The sequence below is a fragment of the Triturus cristatus genome, chromosome 2_1 (genome assembly GCF_964204655.1).
Source record: "Triturus cristatus chromosome 2_1, aTriCri1.1, whole genome shotgun sequence".
Lineage (NCBI taxonomy): Eukaryota > Metazoa > Chordata > Amphibia > Caudata > Salamandridae > Triturus > Triturus cristatus.
In genome coordinates, this window is record NC_140581.1 from 452,340,963 (window position 1) to 452,364,285 (window position 23,323).

Consider the following 23,323-nt stretch of genomic DNA (forward strand, 5'->3'; position numbering starts at 1 on the left):
CAGGGAGAGGGAGGGAGACAGGGAGAGGGAGGGAGACAGGGAGGGAGACGGAGGGTGAGGGAGGGAGGGAGACAGAGAGAGGGAGAGGGAGACAGGCAGGGAGACAGAGACAGGGAGGGAGACAGAGGGAGAGAGACAGCGGGAGAGGGAGGGAGACAGGGAGAGAGACAGGGAGAGATAGAGGGAGGGAGGCAGAGAGAGAGACGGAGGGAGGGAGACGGAGGGAGGGAGATGGAGGGAGGGAGACGGAGGGAGAGGGAGACAGAGGGAGAGAGACAGAGGGAGAGAGACAGGGAGAGATAGAGGGAGAGATAGAGGGAGGGAGACAGAGAGAGATGGAGGAAGGGAGACAGAGGGAGGGAGGGAGACAGAGAGAGACGGAGGGAGAAAGAGGGAGATGGAGGGAGAGGGAGGGAGAGAGACAGGGAGAGGGAGGGAGACAGGGAGGGAGACGGAGGGTGAGGGAGGGAGGGAGACAGAGGGAGGGAGAGGGAGACAGAGGGAGAGAGACAGAGGGAGAGGGAGGGAGGCAGAGGGAGGGAGAGATACAGGGAGAGATAGAGGGAGGGAGACAAAGAGCGAGACGGAGGGAGGGAGACAGAGGGAGGGAGACAGAGGGAGGGAGACGGAGGGAGGGAGACGGAGGGAGACAGAGGGAGACGGAGGGTGAGGGAGGGAGAGGGAGGGAGACAGAGGGAGAGAAACAGAGGGAGAGGGAGGGAGACGGAGGGAGAGAGGGAGAGGGAGGGAGACTGGGCGGGAGACAGAGGGTGACAGAGGGAGGGAGGGAAACAGAGGGAGGGAGGGCAACAGAGGGAGGGAGAGGGAGACAGGGAGGGAGACAGAGGGAGAGGGAGGGAGACAGAGGGAGGGAGAGAGACAGGGAGAGATAGAGGGAGGGAGACAGAGAGAGACGGCGGGAGGGAGATGGAGGGAGGGAGATGGAGGGAGACAGAGGGAGGGAGATGGAGGGAGACAGAGGGAGGGAGGGAGATGGAGGGAGACGGAGGGAGGGAGAGGGAGGCAGGGAGACGGAGGGAGACAGAGAGAGAGACGGAGGGAGGGAGACAGTGGGAGGGAGAGGGAGGGAGACAGAGGGAGACAGAGGGAGGGAGGGAGACAGAGGGAGGGAGGGAGACAGAGGGAGGGAGGGAGGGAGACAGAGGGAGACAGGGAGGGTGGGAGAGGGAGGGAGAGAGACAGGGAGAGATAGAGGGAGGGAGACAGAGAGAGAGAGACAGAGATGGAGGGAGGGAGACAGAGGGAGGGAGAGGGAGGGAGACAGAGGGAGACAGATGGAGGGAGGAAGACAGAGGGAGGGAGGGAGACGGAGGGAGACAGGGAGGGAGGGAGATGGAGGGAGATAGAGGGAGGGAGACAGCGGGAGACAGAGGGAGGGAGGGAGACGGAGGGAGACAGAGGGAGGGAGACAGAGGGAGGGAGACAGAGGGAGGAAGACAGAGGGAGGAAGACAGAGGGAGGGAGATAGAGGGAGGGCGACAGAGGGAGGGCAACAGAGGGGGAGACAGAGAGGGAGACAGAGAGGGAGGAGGGAGACAGAGGGAGGAGGGAGACAGACAGAGGAGGGTGACGGAGGGAGGAGGGCGACAGAGGGAGGGCGATGGTGGGAGGGAGACAGGGAGAGAGACAGGGGGAGAGAGACAGGGAGAGAGAGAGAGTGCGAGTGAGACAGGGAGAGAGAGACAGGGGGAGAGAGACAGGGGGAGAGAGACAGGGAGGGAGAGACAGGGAGGGAGAGGGAGGGAGAGGGAGGGGGAGAGAGGGAGGGGGAGGGGGAGGGAGAGGGGGAGGGAGAGGGAGAGGGGAGGGAGGGAGAGAGGGAGAGAGAGAGAGATGTGTGTATGCCGGGTCTGGTGGCTAAGTACATGAAGGCGTCTGCTGCAGGGACCTGTGTTCAACCTCATGGTCACAATTTTTATTTACTTTAGCCCCTCCCCTTCTGACCCCGCCCCCCCGGTGCGGCCCTCGGCCACAAACCACACTGTAAATTTGGCCCCGAGAGAAAGTTTGTGAGTACCCATGGCGGAATATCGACTTCAAGAATATCGGTGACCAGAATATCGACTTGAAGGTAAGAAATATTGTTTTCTGTAATATCAAAATTAGTCATATCATTTGTCAAAATATCGTTGTTAATAATATCGATATTTAGATTAGTGTTCTGTATTTCTGTATTTTAGTATGTATGTTAAAAGTATGTGATCTAATGTTTTTTTGTATAAGTATAGCTGTTTTCTTATGTATGTGTGAAATTTCTAGAAGTGATTAATGTTATGTTAATTAAATTTTGCGTATTTTTGTTCTGTAGCAGGTTGTGGGTTTATAGGGGAATAGGGTGGGAAGTAATCTAATTATAATAAAGTAATTAATAATTTGTGTTTGTATTTATAGTAAAAATGTATTAATTAATTAAATTTGGTGATTATATTTTATTAATTATTTATTTGATAATTATGTAAATTGTATTTTTTTTAGGAGTGGGTTGTGGGTTTATAGGTGAATAAAGTGGGAAGTAATTCAATTATAATAAAGTAATTAATAATTTTAATTTATTAGGGGCCTATTAGGATCTCGTGCGGATCGTCACCGCCGGGCCGGCAGTGGCAATCCGCCCGCCAAATGTTCCTGTGTCACCCCCGCCATATTAGTACAGTTCGCCGCTTTTCCACCAGTCGGATTGCCGGCCGGGCGTAAAAGGCACACAATATGGTGGTAGTGCCTTGCAGGCACCGCCATCCATATTATGATGCCTGTGATGGAATGCCTTTCCATAGAGGAGACTCCGCCATTGAAAAACAAGCCGAAAATCTCTGTTTGGGACCATTGCGGGCCCCCGGGGCAGTGGGGAGAGTGGGTGGCTGCACTGGGGGGTATAATTGCCATGCACAAGGTGGCAGGCACCTCATAGGGCCTGTCACGTTATGCATGGCAATGCACAACATGGGCTTTGACATTGCAGCGGGTGTTAAAGTCGAGGATGCGCCCACCAGTGTAGCGGGCAGATCCTAATTAGCCTGGCAGGACCGCCGCACCTCTGGCGGTCGGTCCCGTGTTCCGTTACGGTGCCCGCCATCGTAATAGGCCCCTTAGTATTTATAATTAATTTTTTATTAATTAATTAATAATTGGGTTTTTTTTTATTAATTAATTAATTCATTGATAATTATGTGAATTATGTTTATTTTAGGAGCGGGTTGTGGGTTTATAGGGGAATAGAATAGGGTGCGAAGTAATTGAATTATAATAAAGTAATTAATCATTTTAATTTATTAGTATTTATAATTAATCTTTTTATTAATTAATTATTAATTGGTTATCATATTAATTAATGAATTAATTAATTGATACTTATGTAAATTGTGTTATTATATTTATGGGCGGGTTGTGGGGAATAGGGGAAAAGGGTGGGAAGTAATTTAATTATAAAAAAGTAATTAATAATTTTTATTGATCAGAATTTATAATGACATTTTTATTAATTCATTATTAATTGGTTATTATTTGTATTTATTATTAATAATTAATTAAGTAAATTGTGTTTTTTTTAGGAGTGAGTTGTGGGAGTATAGGGGAATAGGGTGGGAAGTAGTCTATTTTGAATAAAGTAAATAATCATTTTTATTTATTAGTGTTTATTTTATATTTTGATTTTTTAGTGTTTGTGGTAATTTATTTATTATTAATAAATTATTAATTGTTTGTTAATTATAATTAATTAATTGTTAAATATATTAATTGTGTCAATTATGTAGGAGTCTTTTGTACATTTATAGGGGAATATGGTGTGAAGTAATTGTTTTGAAATCATTAATAATAATTTTTTTGATTACAAAGAATTTATTTTAAATATAGTTATTTGTTTGTAAAATGTTTTTTAACTTCTATAAATTAAGGTTTTTACTTAATTGTTAGTACTTTTTAACATTTTTCTATGTTTTGTAATTTATTATATCTTTTTGTATGTTTTTTATTTTTGCGTTATTAACAATTTTGTATTGTAGTTGGTATTTTGTTTCTTTTTTATTTTTATTTATATTTTTTGGAAATATTAATTTTAACCCACTGCTATCCAACACTTTCCCTACTGTTGCACTATCTGGAGTGGGAATAGTCATTTCTACCCCTCTGCTATCCAATACTTTCCCTACTGTTGCACTCACCGGAGTGGGAATAGTAATTTGTACCCCTCCGCTATTCAACACTTTCCCTACTTTTGCACTCACTGGAGTGGGAATAGTATTTTTTACCCCTCCGCTATCCAACACTTTCCCTACTGTTGCACTCTCTGGAGTGGAAATAGTAAATTTTACCCTTCACTATCCAACTCTTTCCCTACTATTGCACTCTCTGTAGTGGAAAGAGTAATTTTTATCCCTCTGCTATCTAACACTTTCCTTACTGTTGCACTGTATGGAGTGGGAATAGTAATTTTTAGCCCTCCGCTATCCAATACTTTCCCTAGTGTTGCACTCACTGGAGTGGGAATAGTAATGTTTTACCCCTCCGCTATCCAACACTTTCCCTACTCTTGTACTAACTGGAGTGGGAATAGTAATTTTTACCCCTCCTCTATCCAACACTTTCCCTACTGTTGCACTCTCTGGAGTGGGAATAGTAAATGTTATCCTTTGCTATCCAACACTTTCCCTACTGTTGCACTCACTAGAGTGGGAATAGTGTTTTTTCCCCTTTGCTATCCAACACTTTCCCTACTGTTGCACTCTCTGGAGTGGGAATTGTAATTTTTACCACTCCGCTATCCAACACTTTCCCTACTGTTGCACTCTCTGGAGTGGGAATAATCATTTTTACACCTATGCTATCCAACACTTTCTCAACTTTTGCACTCTCTGGAGTGGGAATAGTAATTTTTGCACCTAATCTATCCAACAATTTCTCAACTGTTGTACTCAGTGGAGTGGCACTAGTAATTTTTACCCCTTCGCTATTCAACAGTTTTCCTACTGTTGCACTCAATGGAGTGCAAAATGTAAGTTTAAAAATGTATAAATATTTAATATTTTCTTTTATAATATAACGTTTTTATTATTACATTTTATGTTATAGGTGTATGTATATATATATTTTATAGTTAATGTTTATATATTTATAATATTATAAAATACATTTTAGTTATTGGATTTTTTTTTTTTAAAGTAAATATACATTTATATATTTAATTTTATATATCTATGTTCAAATCTTGTTAAATTAAATTTGTTTATTATATTTTTTTAATGTTTATTATATCTAAGTAATTATTTATATACTTATTTTTATAATATAAGTGTTTTAACATTATTTTATATATTTAAAAAATGATATTTTGGACTTCGATATTTTTTACATCTATATATTTTTTTGATATTTTTGTCATTTATATTTTAAATATAGGATGTCGTTATTTTGACTATCAATATTGTTACATCAATATTTTTGACATCTATATTTTTGTCATCGATATTATGTCAGTGATTTAGACAGCAAACTGTCAGTCCCGATTTTATTTTTACCAAGGTCATTGAAGTAGAGGATCCAATACAGTGATATATCTCCATTCATTGTACTGGCAGTTCTTTTACTATTTCTAGAAACCATAGTGGATATAATAGGAGATCTGTTGTTCTGTCTCCTGGACAATGTTCTTTCCAAGCCGACAGGCTTGCAGCTAGCTATCTGTGGTAATCAGGGGCTCCAGCCAGTACATGTTAGGCAGCTGCTGCTTACAAAGGGGCTCATTACGATGGCGGGAGGATCCTGCCGCCATTACAATGAGATTTACCCACCGCCAATTTAGGATGGCAGTGGGCATCGCGGCGGACAGAAAGTCTGTCCGCCGCTTTTTCACCAGTGGCAATCGTTACGATTGCCTACTGGGCGGAGCAGGGCCACTAATATGGTGGCGGAGCCTAGCAGGCACCGTCCGCCATATTAGGATGTGTGAAAATAAAGGCCTTTCCATGGTGGCAAAGCCGCCATGGAAAGGCTGGGAGGGGTGGGGTGCACTTGGGGGTTACCTATGGTATCCACCTACAATTCACTGCGCCAAGTGGCAGGCACCTTGTGGTGCCTGCCATGTGGTGCAGTGAAATGCCAGACTTGCGATTTTAACATCGCGGAACCACTGCAATGGTAAATTGCAGAATTCGACCGCCATGGTGGCGGTCGCATTCTAATTCATGGTGTGGGACCGCCGAATGTCTGGTGGCCGGTACACACACCGCAGGGATGGCAGGCAGACGCAGGTCTGCCCGCCATCCTAATGAGCCCCAAAGTGAGGAAGGGTTTCATTATCGGAGTACTGAAAGGTTTGCGGCGTTTGGTCAAAGGGAAGCACAGAAAAAAGGGAGATTCCCAAATGAACGTAAAATCCAACGCATTTTACATAGACTTCATATTTCATGTTGCACGAAAATCATCAGTCAGGATAAAATTTTATGCTGCGCAGATGATTCACGTGTGGTAAATTTAAATTACCTATCTGGAAGGAAAGGTCTTTTCGGACAGAGTCTATTCTATACTGACTGCTAGTGCGTGTACAAGCGTCTAAGTGTCTACATGAGATGCGAGGGGGCATGGGCCTACCATGGTAACGAAAGTCATGAATTACTTGCACGGAGACAGTAAGGCCGGGCCCCTTGCTCTGCAGTTGGAGGGATGTTTACCTAAGCTACTAGACAGGAATGCATTTCTTGAGGAGCGGAGCAGATAACTTGAAGGCTGAATACAGTTTTGGCAGGCAACAGGCCGGGCTAGGCACCGTTAGCCGCGCAGGAAGTAAGACAAAGTTCATGGATACAGATGCAGGTCCAGGCTGGAGCATTCAGAGGCAGAAGCAGGAAAAGCTCGATGGCAGAATTCAGGGCCTACCTTGCCAGAGCTGGAAAACGTGAAAAGTATACCATATAAAGACGGTGGCAAGGCACTAGACTTAATTTATGCGGTAAAATACAATACGAATAACTCAGTAAATATAAGAGGCAGAATCCGTGGTATTCGAGGGTATAATAGGGAATTTATTCCTTACAAAGGAATGATGATGGTTCGAACCAGGCAATCGAGTTCCGTCACCACAAAGGTTCAGGAAGGGATCAGCAATACATTATTGACAGGTTATAATATATATAGTAAATGCATTACAGTAAAGACAGGTGCAGGAGGCGTAACAGCTGATAAGAATACACATACGTAATGAAAAAGACGTTACAATAGGCGTGCATAGAGGCGTATACTAAAAACGTCATTATGATGATGACACAAGTGGGTGGATCCATAAGAGAATCCTGCAAAGTCAGCAAAAATACATGGCAGAGATGCGCGCGCAGCCGCATGACGTGTGATTGACGTGTAACTAGAGGGTGAAGGGAACTTGACATTTAGCCCTACATGAGGAGACAGAAGTCTGGGATGTCAGGACAACCTAATCCTAAATCATATCTAATATCTTGTGTTTAAGGAACTATATTATCTGGAAGGAAAGGTCTTTTCGGACAGAGTCTATTCTATACTGACTGCTAGTGCGTGTACAAGCGTCTAAGTGTCTACATGAGATGCGAGGGGGCATGGGCCTACCATGGTAACGAAAGTCATGAATTACTTGCACGGAGACAGTAAGGCTGGGCCCCTTGCTCTGCAGCTGGAGGGATGTTTACCTAAGCTACTAGACAGGAATGCATTTCTTGAGGAGCGGAGCAGATAACTTGAAGGCTGAATACAGTTTTGGCAGGCAACAGGCCGGGCTAGGCACCGTTAGCCGCGCAGGAAGTAAGACAAAGTTCATGGATACAGATGCAGGTCCAGGCTGGAGCTTTCAGAGGCAGAAGCAGGAAAAGCTCGATGGCAGAATTCAGGGCCTACCTTGCCAGAGCTGGAAAACGTGAAAAGTATACCATATAAAGACGGTGGCAAGGCATACTTAGGAACGGAATATCTGACCCATTCATGGCAGATCTGAAAGAGGACATATTAACGTTGGACACAATTGTATTTGGGTCTTCATAGCTTGAAGTGGAGGGAACATACATGTACTTGTAGCATGTACATGGAGCCGTTGGGGTCAAGATAGGGGACACAATTGACCATAAAAATTCATATTTCCTCATTCCCTCCTTGTCCCCTACGGACCCTTCATGAAATATCGATCTTCAGGAATCCATCAATCTGTTCATGTAACATCATTTGCTCTTCTTTCTTCTTCCGGGATCTTGAATGAAAACTTGAACGTGGAATACACGATGTGGCACACAGGCCGCAAATCGCCGGTCCACATTGTAGACATAGGCAGCAACTGAATACTATGAGAAGGCCAATACCTAGGAAGGATAGGACTTTCCATCCCCAGGCTGACAACACGCTCCAGAACCAACCGGACCATGTCCAGGTGCCTGGATTCTGATGTATCTGGTTTGCAATCTTGTGAAGACGAGTTATGGCTTTATATACGGATGGCGCGTTTTCTGGGATGAAAACACAGCAACTTGATCCGATGACCCTACAAGCTCCGCCCCTATCGGCTAGGATGACGTCAAGGACAAGACAATTTTGGAGAACAACAATCCGCATCGCAGACTGCTCCTCTGTTAAGTTGCCTAGGGCAGAGGTAGTTTCATTCACTACTGCTTCAAGGGTTCTGGTTAATCTACGTATCAGTTTACTGTTTGAGACAACACCTATGTAAGGAAAGAGACCCTTATTGAAGTCTGTATATTGTTCCCATGCTGTTTCAGTGTAGTCAACAATCGGGATATCTCTCTGGGGTCTATGGTGTACTAGATTGGTATTTCTATGATAATCAGGAGGGGCTAGGAAAACAGGTGGCAGAAGGAATGCAATGTAACAGGTACCATCCCAATCTAGAGGTAGGCGTATATATGCGCTGTGACCACATATGAAGTAGGAATGACGGGAAGCTCTAAATGTAGACTTGCCTTTATCACTGAATTCGATCACAGTAGTACATTTACTATGACCCAGGTGTACTGAACCATTCTTTCTTACACAGAATTCACCTTTGACTGGTAATACGGACATGGCAGGCAAGACTAGTGCAGCTTCGGATTCAACATTCAGAATCATGAGGTTAAGTGTAAAATTACCTAATCCATATACTTCATTTTCTAGATCAGTTCCTGTTCTTTTGGGAAGTCCCTCCTTGTTAGGATAACAGGCGTTAAGCAAAACTAAGTTCAGGTTTCCCCATACCCAGTTGCTCTGGTAAACTACAGTGTTTGAATCTAAAGAGTTAATCAAACTAAACCATGCTCCACAGGAACCATTGTGTGTGAACGGGTACGGAAAGAGAGGCAGAACTCCTTTGTACTTCTGATAGGGAGGGAGTCGGCCACATATCCAACAATTTGTAGCATTGCTGGTCTGATGAGAATGATGTAACATACTAATGAATGTGTTGTTGCGCAGCGCAAATCTATAGGACAACTCATGTGGAGGTAGTTCACTAAAAGAATGTTCGGCTGTAACATTGTAAGCAGAATAAGCACGCTTGAAAATAGGATAGTACATGTGCAACAGTATACTTGCAGCAATAATAAAAAGACTTAGAAAAAAACATAATCAACAGTGTCACTATACAGTGACTATGCAGTGATTTACAGTATGCATGTTTCTTGAGCTGTTTCTGTCTATTTCTCTCTCTAATTCGGTCTAGAGGATACATGTCAAAGACTAAATTCAACCGATTCACCTTGGAGAGGACTTAAACAATCGAATTATCTGACTTGCTAGACCTTAGTTTCAGTTTATAGTTTTGAGATTCGGTCTTTTCAACCAGGGGGAGTTTTGAATCAGTCTCTAGAAGGGGGCAGGGCTGAGAGTTCAGATCAGACGGTAGTCCATGAAATTTCTTGATATGGCTCGAGTGTAACCAACCCTTGCGACCCTCGACCTTTACTGCTGTCCTCGTCGTTAGAAGTACCAGTTTTGGTGTATGCCAGCGAGGCTCCAACGGGCTCCTCCTGTCGAAGTTTCGTATGAAAACTAGGTCACCAGGAACCACTTCATGGGGCTTTACCTCGGTGTTGTCGGGAAAGGCTGCAGCTACCTGTGAACGGCAAGATTGAAGTGCAGACATCAAGGAAGCAAGGTAATCTGTCAGCATATTACAATCAACATCAGTTATTTTACGAGGTATAGGCATCCCCCACATATTTGGTGGCCTACCGAAGACCACCTCGTACGGGGATAGCCCTGTGCGAGAATGTGCTACCATTCTCATGTAAAATAGTGCAACTGGTAAGGCTACTATCCAGTCGACGCCTTTCTCTCTACAGATTTTTGAAAGTCGAATTTTCAGGGTCTGATTATGACGTTCCACGAGACCTGCTGCCTCGGGATGTCGGACACAGTGGAATTTCCATTGATAGCCTATCAAGAGTGAAATGTGTTTCATTAGCTCGGATGAGAACGGCTGGCCATTATCTGAGTACACGATACGGGGCAAACCATACCGTGGGAAGAATTCACGAACTAATTGTTTGGCAGTAGTCGGGGCAGTGTAATCTGAGACGGGATATGCCTCTGTCCAACGGGAAAGAGCGCATACAACTACGAGGACATATTTGAATCCTCGACATCGTTCCATCTGGATATAATCCATCTGGAGGACTTCAAAAGGATGATCGGGAGGTTGAAATCCACCCTGCTCTACAGGTACGCCTTTACCTGGATTGAACTGACAACAAATCATACAAGTTCGGACTTTCTGTTTGGCTGCAGCTCGTAAGTGTTTGTTAAACCAAATGTGTTGAATACTGTCTAACATAGCTTTTTCTCCTAGATGTGCTGGACTATGTATTGTGTTAATGATAACTTGGACCATTGAGTCGGGGAGAAACCATATAGATTTTCCCTTCGTCATCCATCCCTGATCTGTTTGGATCCCTCCTAATTCCGTCCATTTCTTTATTTCCTCTGGTGTAGCATGTGTCTGTATGTCAATTACATCAAGGGCGGGATCCCTAACTGTCATGCAGTGTGTCGGTGTCGGAACTATTGTCTTTGTCAAGTCAGTTGCATGAGTCCTATTTTGTGCTGTTTGCTTAGCTGTTCGGTCTGCTAGGTCGTTACCCTGGGAAATAATATCGGTGACTTTTGTATGGGCTTTACACTTCATGATAGATATTGAAGTAGGCAGATGTATTGCATCTAACAGAGCTTGAATGAGGGGACCGTGTTGAATGTTGGCACCGTGAGAAGTCAAATAACCTCTCTCTCGCCAAAGGACTCCGAAGTCGTGTACAACTCCGAATGCATAACGTGAATCTGTGTATATGTTAACTTTTCTATTCTTGGCTTGAATGCAGGCTTGTGTCAGAGCAATAAGCTCTGCTGCTTGAGCTGATAATGTGTCAATACAATTTGTTTCAATGACTTCGGTGTCTGTCGTGACTGCATAAGCGGCCACTAACTCTCCTGTACTTGTTCTCATACATGAACCATCCACATAAAGTGTCAGGTCTGGGTCTGGTAATGGGACGTCTGTCAAGTCTTGTCTGGGTTTCATCGTAATAGTAATGACTTCAATACAATCATGTGCCAGTGGGTCTGTTCCACTTAATGGCAAAAGTGTGGCAGGATTTAATGTACTACAACGTCTGATTTCTATGTGTGGCTGAAACAATGTGAGTTCGTAACCTGTCAGTCGTGCTATAGTCAAGTGTTGTGTTTGTGTCCGGTTCAAGAGAACCTCTACTGCGTGTGGTACTTGTACTGTCAATTGATGTCCTAATACTATGGAATCGCTTTGTCTAATCACTAGAGCTGTCGCTGCAACTGATTTCAGACACGCAGGAAGAGCTTGAGCTACGGGATCTAATGTGCTAGAAAAGTAAGCACATGGCTTGTGTGATCCTGCTTGTTCCTGAGTGAGTACTGACAAGGCAGTACCTTCACGTTCTGTAACAAAGAGTGTAAAAGGCTTACTGTAACATGGTGTCGCTAAAACAGGTGCTTGGCACAAAGCTTTCTTTAAGTCTTCAAAAGCTTGTGTGTGTTCTGGAGTCCAAGGGAGGACAGTCGATGTCGCTGCCTCCTGGGTTGTCAACTGAATGAGTGGTTTTGCTAAAAATGCATATTGGGGGATCCATTGCCTACAGTACGAAGTGAGGCCTATGAAGGCCCGTACCTCCTTTTGTGTCTTGGGTGGTGGCATGTTTACAATTAACTGGATGCGGTCAGGTGTGAGCTGTCTCCCCCATTTAGACAGCAAGTGCCCTAGGTACACAACTTGCTGGGCACAGAATTGCAGCTTCGAAGGGGACACCTTGTGTCCCTTGTCGGCCAGAAAATGTAAAACCGTCAGTGATGCTTTTTCACATTCGGGTTCGCTTCGGGCGGTGATCAGCAGATCATCGACATACTGAAGCAGTGCAGTGTTGACTGGCATGTGGATACTGTCAAGTTGTCTTTTCAGTGCTTGGCTGTAGATGCTAGGACTTTCTGTAAATCCTTGAGGTGCGCGTGCGAATTTAAAACTTCGTCCATTTAAACTAAATCCGAACAAATATTGGCTTTCCGGATCGATTGGGACGCTAAAGAAGGCGTTCTTGAGGTCAATTACAGTAAAGAACGTTGCCTCCGAATCAATAGCTGTCAGTAATGAAGAGATATCTGGGACCACGGGATATTGTGGTACAATGCATTTATTCAATTCGAGCAGATCAATAACTAATCGATATACTGGGGGTGCTTTTGGATCAGTTAGTTTAAGAATCGGAATGATCGGAGAATTACATATATTGGAGTCCGTTTCTACAACCACTCCTTGTGCAATGAGCTCGTCAATGATTTGCAGTAAAGCCACTACAGCATCTGGAGGTAATTTGTATTGTCGCATTCGTGGTAATACCACTCCTGTTTTGAGTGTGACTCGATATGGTGTAATGTGCATACAACCTACATCAGTGGGGCCTTGTGCCCATAAATGTGCAGGTAGATTCTGTAACCGGTGATCCATGTCTCTTGACACGTAGTGACCTTTAAAGTCACGCAAAAATAGTCGTACTCCGTCCGGAGAACAACATATTATAGCTCCTAGAGCTTTCAATGTTTTCATACCTAACAAGTTTTCTGGGCATGATTTTGTAAGCAATAGATCTGTAGTCCGTGTCAATGGACCAACTGTAAATGCAAGTGGTTGCGATACTTCGTTAATAGTAGGCTTTCCTGAGAAACCAAGGGAAATATTTTGTGAGCCTGAGAGGGGTGCCCCTGGGACTTCGTCGTGACTTATAGTTGTTCTGCTTGCCCCTGTATCAAGTAAAAACTTTCTGTCTTTCCCTAACACTTGACTCTGTACATAAGGACCCTCTTGATCTACAGGAACCTCAATAAGGGGTAAGCCAACTTCCCTCTCTAGGCTATTTCATGTGTAGCGCTGATAATCTGGATAGTCATTTTGTGCATACTGGTACATCTGTTGTGTCGTGTTTTGTGTTGCAGCAATAGGCTGTGGCTGTGGCTGTGGTACCACTACGGTCTGTTGTTGTGGAACCGGCATAGGCTGTACATGTTGAGGTGCTTGTTGTTGGATCTGATCCTGTCTAGGCGGGCGTGGTCTCTCCTTGGTTTTACCCGTAGAGATATTATGTTTCAGAACTGCACAATCGTTTATATAATGACCTGGCTGTTTACAATAGTTGCATGTCCCTTTAACGGGAACCGCTGAATTACTGGACTGTGTCGCACCCTTTTTATGACCGTCAGCTGGAACTGACTGAGCGACGAGCATTTTCATTTTCGTGTCTTTCATACGTCTTTGTTCGTGTTCTTGTTCTTCTCTAATTCTATTCTGGTGATACTGTAACATTTGTAACATTTGCGAAGGAGTGTTAGCTTGCCAAGTGCTCTCAACTTTCAATACTCTGTTTTTAACCTGTGGCAGGGAATTCTCGACTAGTTTTGTTACAAAAAGGTGTGGATATGACTCGCTACTTGCTTTCAGGCCGCTATTAATACCAAAACATTTTTCAAATCGGGAATAAAAATCACTAGTGTCTTCATCGGGTTTCTGTTTACAAGCTGAGATTGCTCCGCAGTCTTCCTTTTTCGTAGTTAATAAACGTGGCAATACTTGTACTAATAATCCTGGTAATGCTTTAGTTTTGTCCCCAAGCCCTACGCCTGCAGTTCGGGCATTTTCTTCGTTTTCTAATGCGGTCCAATCAATCTTTTGGTCTCCCACTTCCCATTCTTTTTCTTTGAGTTTCTCATAAATACCGGCAGGCAATAATACTTTCAATATTTTCATAATGTCAGGATAGGTATAATCACCCATGAGTAACATGTCCTTTAGTTCACGGTGAAAACCTGCTGGATCTTTGTCATGGCTGGGCACTAATTTTTTCATTTCCAATAGTTCTATTTTAGTTATGGGCGTGTACACAAACACGCGTCTCAACGTATTGTCATCATTTCTGACTGGGTGCACTTCGCGTAAGGGATTCTGTCTGTCTATGTAATACGTTTTTCTCTCCATGGAAGGAGCTGAATCATGTTCTGGACACAAAAAGGCACTATATCTATGTCGGTATTCTAGAATTACTTTAATTAGATCGGTACCTAGACCTCTCCATTTATTCATGAGTAGTTCTATCAATATATCAGGTAGGGGACCAGGATCGGAGTGTTGGCTTTTATATAATATAAGGAGATGTTGTATCATGTATATACTAGCTAAACGCTGTTCATCTGGGGCGAGATTCAGAAACGTGTGTGCTAGCGCATCATCACTATATTTTTCAGGACTGTCAGCCCATTGTACTGCTGACCTGGCTAATTCTTGTTCATCCATAGAATCGAGCACATGGTACCCCCTTCGTTCTCGAAGTAATTTATCAGTAGCCTGGAATAAGTGTTCAGGAGTCCTTGGATTCGCTATAACGGCTTTAAAAATTCTGTTACATTCTGGACGTATCGGACGTATTGTTTTATTAAAAGATCTTCCTTTTCCTACATAAGCTATCGTTTGTCTAGCTGGTAATTCTAATTGTCCTGTGTTCATTTCTGACTGTTCCTCCTCCTCTTCCTCTGATTCAGTTTTATCTGCTTCTAATCTTCTTTCATGTATTCGTTCTACTTCTTTTCTGATCCTTCGGCACATGACTTCTATACACTTCTGTTTATCATGTTTCCCGTCTGTTATATTCTGACCCCATCTGGTAAGTACTTGCATTTCCTCCGAATCTACCTCAGGCCTATCTCTGTTTCTGATCAAGCAGTTTATGAAAAAGCGTAACAATAATTTTTGCATGTCTACTTTCTGGTATTCCATGGCCTCGCCAATACTTTCAGGACCTTGCCCTGTTTGGACAAAGCGATATATTTTGTCTAGATGTTCAACCATTCCTGGTAACGTCATTAAATAGTTTGCAGCTCATCGTAAACGTACTGAAGATAGCAACATTCTGTCGTGTTTACCTGGCACTGGATCATATCTACAATCTGTAAGAGGCTCATTTAATATATTGTCATTAGCTCTTTGGGGTGTACGTTGGTGTGCTAAATCCCTATAAGTCAATCTAGTTGCTGGTGGTGGCGTGGAAAAACCTCCTGTCGCACCTCCTGAGGTGCCAAGTCCAAAAGGATTTGTGGGGTGTAGGGTAGAGAGTGTGGGTGCAGAAAGGACTGTAGAAACAGATGGAATGTTTAGAACGTGAGGAGGACTTTGTTGCTGCGGAGGTGGGTGCAGCTGATCTTGGGGTTGAGCGTCATTAACAGGTGGTGTGCGTGGCTGCGCACCATTAGCATATTCGGGGGCTGCATCATCTAAATAGGAAGAGAGGAAAATGTCCTTTGCGGTCTTGGGATGTACTTTAATCGGGAGTAATGGAGGTGGCAGATCTTTTGGTACCTCCAAAGTGGCCTTAGGCAATCCCTCGGCCAGAAGAGGATACATACCATTCATAAGAGTGTTTCGTTGTCGGTCTACTTGTTCTGTTTTTACTCGGGTACCTTCGTCAATTAATATGTTTTCTCGGGCCTTTTCTGAATCTTCCCTACTTTTCTCTTCCTTTCTGAGCGCTTTCTCTGTGCGTCTATGCGATTCTTTACGCCATAGTTCAATGGCATCTTTCTGTGACTGTCTGGCTTTCTTTTTCCATAATGCTTCTTCTACTCTCATGATACAATCTGCATCCCATGTTCCAGCAGCGGGCCATCTCTGACTCTCTGCTAAATCCTTAGTGTAGTCCACCCATAGATCAAGATATAATACGGCATCTAGGCCATGTTTATGGTACATAAAGTACCCTGGAGTGTCCCTAGGTGGAATGGGAACAGCTTCCTCGAGTATCCCTTTTCTAGTTTTTATCTGTCTTAATTTTGAAAATAACGGCATCTTGAACCTTGCTACTTAATTCTTACTCGGTCTTGAACACAATAATTACAATAAACACAATAATGAAGATCAAACAATCACTCATACCACGACATTTAAAACATATCAAAACATTTTAGAACGAACAATAATAATTAGAATAAAACTAGTTAACTGCATAATGCTAGATATACTGTATGTACTGCTAAACAGTACAGATACACTGCTAAAACAGTGCAGACCAGGTCTGTGTACCCAAACCCGTCTTGACCGGCACAAACTAATGTGCACGTCTAGATGCGTCCCCAGCAACGGTACTCACCGGGAAGCACGGAACGGAAGGCCTCGGAAGTCTGGACTGGACTAGACCAAACTGGACTGGACTCGGCTCGTGACTTAGATACTTCGGAACTTCGGAATCTGGTGGGCCTCTGTATACCTCGGATCTTGCTCTCTCAGCTAGGCTCTGGTCGGGATTCTCCGCACTCCTCACCGCCTCGTCTGGGTGTTGATCGCAGCCTCAGTCGCCCCCGTTGGCCTGAGGGAGATACAGGAAATCCTGCGGGTACGCGTAATTGTCCGTCCGGCTGTGGCAGGAGACCGGGTCTGCAACGCACCTCCGGCGCGTGGGGTGTGAGAGGTGTCCCTATTCGGGCGCCAATTATGTGGTAAATTTAAATTACCTAGACTTAATTTATGCGGTAAAATACAATACGAATAACTCAGTAAAAATAAGAGGCAGAATCCGTGGTATTCGAGGGTATAATAGGGAATTTATTCCTTACAAAGGAATGATGATGGTTCGAACCAGGCAATCGAGTTCCGTCACCACGAAGGTTCAGGAAGGGATCAGCAATACATTATTGACAGGTTATAATATATATAGTAAATGCATTACAGTAAAGACAGGTGCAGGAGGCGTAACAGCTGATAAGAATACACATACGTAATGAAAAAGACGTTACAATAGGCGTGCATAGAGGCGTATACTAAAAACGTCATTATGATGATGACACAAGTGGGTGGATCCATAAGAGAATCCTGCAAAGTCAGCAAAAATACATGGCAGAGATGCGCGCGCAGCCGCATGACGTGTGATTGACGTGTAACTAGAGGGTGAAGGGAACTTGACATTTAGCCCTACATGAGGAGACAGAAGTCTGGGATGTCAGGACAACCTAATCCTAAATCATATCTAATATCTTGTGTTTAAGGAACTATATTATCTGGAAGGAAAGGTCTTTTCGGACAGAGTCTATTCTATACTGACTGCTAGTGCGTGTACAAGCGTCTAAGTGTCTACATGAGATGCGAGGGGGCATGGGCCTACCATGGTAACGAAAGTCATGAATTACTTGCACGGAGACAGTAAGGCCGGGCCCCTTGCTCTGCAGCTGGAGGGATGTTTACCTAAGCTACTAGACAGGAATGCATTTCTTGAGGAGCGGAGCAGATAACTTGAAGGCTGAATACAGTTTTGGCAGGCAACAGGCCGGGCTAGGCACCGTTAGCCGCGCAGGAAGTAAGACAAAGTTCATGGATACAGATGCAGGTCCAGGCTGGAGCATTCAGAGGCAGAAGCAGGAAAAGCTCGATGGCAGAATTCAGGGCCTACCTTGCCAGAGCTGGAAAACGTGAAAAGTATACCATATAAAGACGGTGGCAAGGCATACTTAGGAACGGAATATCTGACCCATTCATGGCAGATCTGAAAGAGGACATATTAACGTTGGACACAATTGTATTTGCGTCTTCATAGCTTGAAGTGGAGGGAACATACATGTACTTGTAGCATGTACATGGAGCCGTTGGGGTCAAGATAGGGGACACAATTGACCATAAAAATTCATATTTCCTCACACGGCACAGTAGGGTAAGTATTTTTTAAAGTATTTAAGTGTTTTAATTGTAGTTATAACAAGGGTCTCTGTGGTACCCCGATACTACTGAGATATATAGCGATGACAAGTCATTAGCTGATTAGCTGATGATTGACTTTACATAATTTGAAGGCAGCTATGCTGTTTACAGTTCCAGTTCTCCTGTGTTCTGCGTTACTCCTTGCAATGTAGGTATTGGGTTTGGTATTTTTTCCATACCTATTAACACTCGAGTAAAGTGGTAATAGGTAGGGACACAAATTTATCAGTTTGTATATATTTTAAAAAAATATTGACAAAGTACTGTGGTACTGCAGCAGTACCGCAAAAAAAAACATTGGAAATACACTTTAAGGCTCTATATTTAGTAACTATAGTGCTAAAGCATATTTTCCAATTTTAATATATTTAAATATGCTGTAAAAACGCAGTTCCCTGTAGAATGATACAAAAATATAGAAAGATTTATTAAATAACAATGGTCACCGTAAAACTTTTTTGGGTAGCACCCTGCTACTCCATATTTTAAAAGAAAAATATATATCAACTTAAACATATTTTGCATTACCTATTACCACTTCACTTCAGTGTTAATATGTAGGGTAAACATACCATACTTACCCATATTGAAATCTGTAATGCACAACATGCCCAACGTGCACCTAAAAAACACACATGCCTGCCTTTAAATTTTGGAAAGGCAGTCACTAGCCAATCAGCTAATGAATTGTCATTACTATAAACCATTGAAGTAAAGCAAAATACACCCACATTTCACGGAAATACTGCGCAAACAGCTCTCACAAACGTTAAAAAAATCCAAACCTATTAAATTGTTACAGTACTAACCTGCACTACCCAAAATAATCATCTGCGCAACATAATATGTAAACCAACCAAGTTTTAACACAATATGAATGACGGGTTTCTCAATACGCAAACTATAAATTGTATTTACACTACATTGGATTTAAGCACCTTTTTTTGGGACCCCCCAACATTTACATATTAGAATACATATTTTGGAGATTTGAAATAGACATCTATTCACACACTTTAACAGTACGTTTCCTTAAATTTACACACTCCACTGTACCCAACTCCACGGTATAACTATTCACTTTACGCTACTCCACTGTACTCGGTTTACAGTATGCTACTCCAGTTTATGACACTACAGTATATGCCACTACATTCTACACTAATCCAGTTTACGTTACTCCACTCTATTCCACCCAACTTCACTGTACACCACTCCAATTTACACCACTACACTCTATGCTATTATACTGTTCCCCACTGTATTCTATTACAATAAAGGGGCCGATTCCGATTCCGGCCGCAAAACGAACCGACCGACACGGACCCGGACCGAATACCGACCGACACGGACCAGTGCCATGCGACCCGTGCAGTTCGATGCAACGCGAGTGAATTACAACCGACACGTACGGAATAAAAGCCGTACGACCGAGCCGGAGGGAAAATAGTGATCCGGCCGGAAAACCGACGCGATTTTCACCGACCGACACGAACCCGGAATCAACCCGACCGACCCGTACCCGCGATGTACGATTAGCGCAGTACGATGCAATGCGTGTAAAAGCAGACCGACTCGCACGGAGACCAAGCCGCACGACCGACAAGCACAGACAACCCGGCACACAAGCAATAGAGACCGCCACGAATGACTCCTACCAAACACAGAAGACAGGCAGCGTGAACGAGGTGGAGAAGCCCACACAAGACAACAGCAGCGTCCGTTTCCGTCACATGAACGTCTCCTACATGCCTACAAAACACAAAGGAAAAAACACAAAAAAAGGACCAAACAAGCAATGACTAAGCCAATAAATACCCAACACAAATGAATTGGACAAAGACACACCCACAACTACAACTATATAAAGGACTACAATCACTACCATCATCCCTTGCAAACAGGAGACACAGCCAGCAGCAAACACCAGTACACAGCAACCACAGACACACTCACAACTCACCGATCACACAACTCACACACCATCAGCACCTCATACAAAAGTACACACACATACACACAGCAAAACCAACACCAAACCAACATCACTTGCACCCTCTCACACACATCCCTCACCACCACCACCCATCACCATGCCCCCAAACAAGAATCCAAAGTTCACAGATAGTGAGTTAGAAGTGTTGGTAGATGAGATCATCAGAGTAGAACCACATTTGTTTGGTACATTGGTTCACAGGACCCCATCTCACAGAAAACAAAGATGTGGGCGAGGAATGTGGATAAGGTGAACGCACAAGCACCAACATTGCGCACAAAGGACGATATCCAGAACAGGTGGTATGACGTGCGCAGGAGGGTCAAGAAACACATCGAGAAAGATCACGCCTTGAGTCAGCGCACCGGCGGTCGCCCTCCTGCCAAACCAGTCTACTTCAGGACCTGGGAGGAGGAGTGTAATAATTAAAGATGTCTCGTAGACAGGTTACGTAGAACAAGTTATAGGTTTATTGGTTAGTCACAAAGTCCATGTAGATCTCTAGTAAGGCCTCAGCTAGGCCCCTGTAAAGCCCCTGTAAAGCCCCACCAGGAGCAGCCTCCCTGCTGCTCAGCCCCATCTCTTCCAACTGCCAACTCCCCAGTCCCTCACACCCAACATTCTAAGTGACATCACTCATGGCTGAGCAGCAAGGAACAGGACAGCAATGAGGAAGATGTACAAACAACAACAATAGATTATAGCACATCTTCCCTCCTTAGAAAAACTAAGCAAAAGATATAAATGCATTGATGGCCCGCAAAACAATGCCGGCACAATGCCGGGACATCCTACCACCAGAGAGCGTCCATGGCCTAACAGACATCCCAGAGACTGGTGAGTACACAAACAACAAACCCAAGATTGTTTGGCAAGGGGACAGTGAAACCATGCACCCCAAGCAAACCTACACTAACCAATAGATAATCAACCCAAGATGTGTATGCCAGTCACACAAACACAATACCGGCCATCTCATAGTGACTGGGGACTGTGTCATGACATGCACCAACCTACAAACAAATAGAGCAAGCCACTGGCACTAAGTCAAATACATCCAGCAAGACAGTTTGCCACCACAAACACACCACCTCACAGTGCAGCTGACTGTCAGGAAGGAATAGTGGGGATGTAGGTGAAGTGAGTGTAGCCAAAAGCATGATGGAGCCTGTAGTCACAGATAATGCTCCCCCTCCTCATTGGCCCATCAAGACCTCTCTGAAACATGCCCACATCACAGGGAGTGGAAAATGACTGACAAGATGGCTGACACTGGGTCCTGCTAGGGGTTGTGTGCAAATCAGAAGCAGGACACCACTGACTGACATCCTGAAAGACAATTTGCACGCCCTACAATGGAAGCACGTGTCATGATAGGAAGGAGGACTGACAGCTCTGACCATACTAATCAGCATGGGGAGACACCCCCCCAACGCAAACTCCACACAACTCACCGGGTACAATGCTTTGACACACACCTCATTGAAATATCAGCAAAAGATCCCCCGTACTGGCTGCTGCTGTGTGAAGCACAGGGGCTCACTTGGGACTTATAGCCAAACAAACACCAGGATTTCACTGTCAGCCATCTTGCCATTGCTGTCACACCCCCTAACAGGGCAGCAGAGTCAAGAGGGAGGAAGCATGGGCATGCTGGGAAGTGGGGTGTAGCCAAGAGTATGATGGAACTCGCAATCACACACAACCTACACCCACCCACATGGCCCAGCAAGATCAACCTGAACCATACTCACCTCACAGGGAGTGGGAAGGGACCGACGAGATGTCTGACACTGGGCTCTGTTGTGGGGAGCACAAGGCCATGCTGGGACTGCTAGCCAAACAAACACCAGGATTCCACAGTCAGCCATCTTGCCATTGCTGTCACACCCCCTCACAGGGAAGCAGAGTCAAGAGGGAAGAAGCATGGGCATGCTGGGAAGGGGGGTGTAGCCAAGAGTATGATGGGACTCGCAGTAACACACAACCTAAACCCACCCACATGGCCGAGCAAGATCAACCTGAACCATATTCGCCTCACAGGGAGTGGGAAGGGACGGACAAGATGTCTGACATTGGGCTCTGTTGTGGGGAGCACAAGGCCATGCTGAGACTGCTAGCCAAACAAACACCAGGATTACACAGTCAGCCATCTTGCCATTGCTGTCACACCCCCTCACAGGGAAGCAGAGTCAAGAGGGAGGAAGCATGGGGATGCTGGGTAGGGGGTGTAGCCAAGAGTATGATGGGACTCGCAGTCACACACAACCTACACCCACCCACATGGCCCAGCAAGATCAACCTGAACCATACTCGCCTCACAGGGAGTGGAAAGGGTCCGACAAGATGTCTGACACTGGGCTCTGTTGTGGGGAGCACAAGGCCATGCTGGCAAATGGCCAACAACAAGATCAAACTCTGTCCGTGACAAGCTGGGAAAAAGCAGTGTACAGGCAGGCATCTGTTATAAAAGTAGAAAATGTCATGTTTGTGAACCAACGATGCATGTAGAAACATAAATCACATTGTGTGTCTCTTCCAAACACAGGTCATGCTGGGCACCCACTGACAAATGACAAGGATACCCAGTCCCAGACTCTGTTGGACACTGAGCTCTCTGGTCTGACTCTCTCACTGTCCTCTTTGGATGACAACGACAAACCTGACCCCTCCGGTGTGAGCCATCATGCAGCACCAGCAGCAGCAACATCTGCCCCCCCCTGTACCCACGCCTCCACCATCTGGACACCGACAGGGCACCCCCGCCAACACGGACAGACCAAGGACAATCAACACCCACAGCACAGGGACACAGGACCCCCTGGAAGCTACAGCCAACACCACCAGCAACACCACCCAAGGGGTCCCAGGGTCACCTGTGCGTACCGCCGCTGGTCCTGCCCGTGTGGAGAGGGGTGCTGGTAGGGGTGGGAGGCACAGGGCACGCCTTGCAGAGGGGTCTGGACTGCATGATGACCCCCAACTGGCACGCATCATAGATGCTTACCAGGATAGCACCGGAGGATTTGGCCAGGTAGTGGGGATCCTCAAGGACA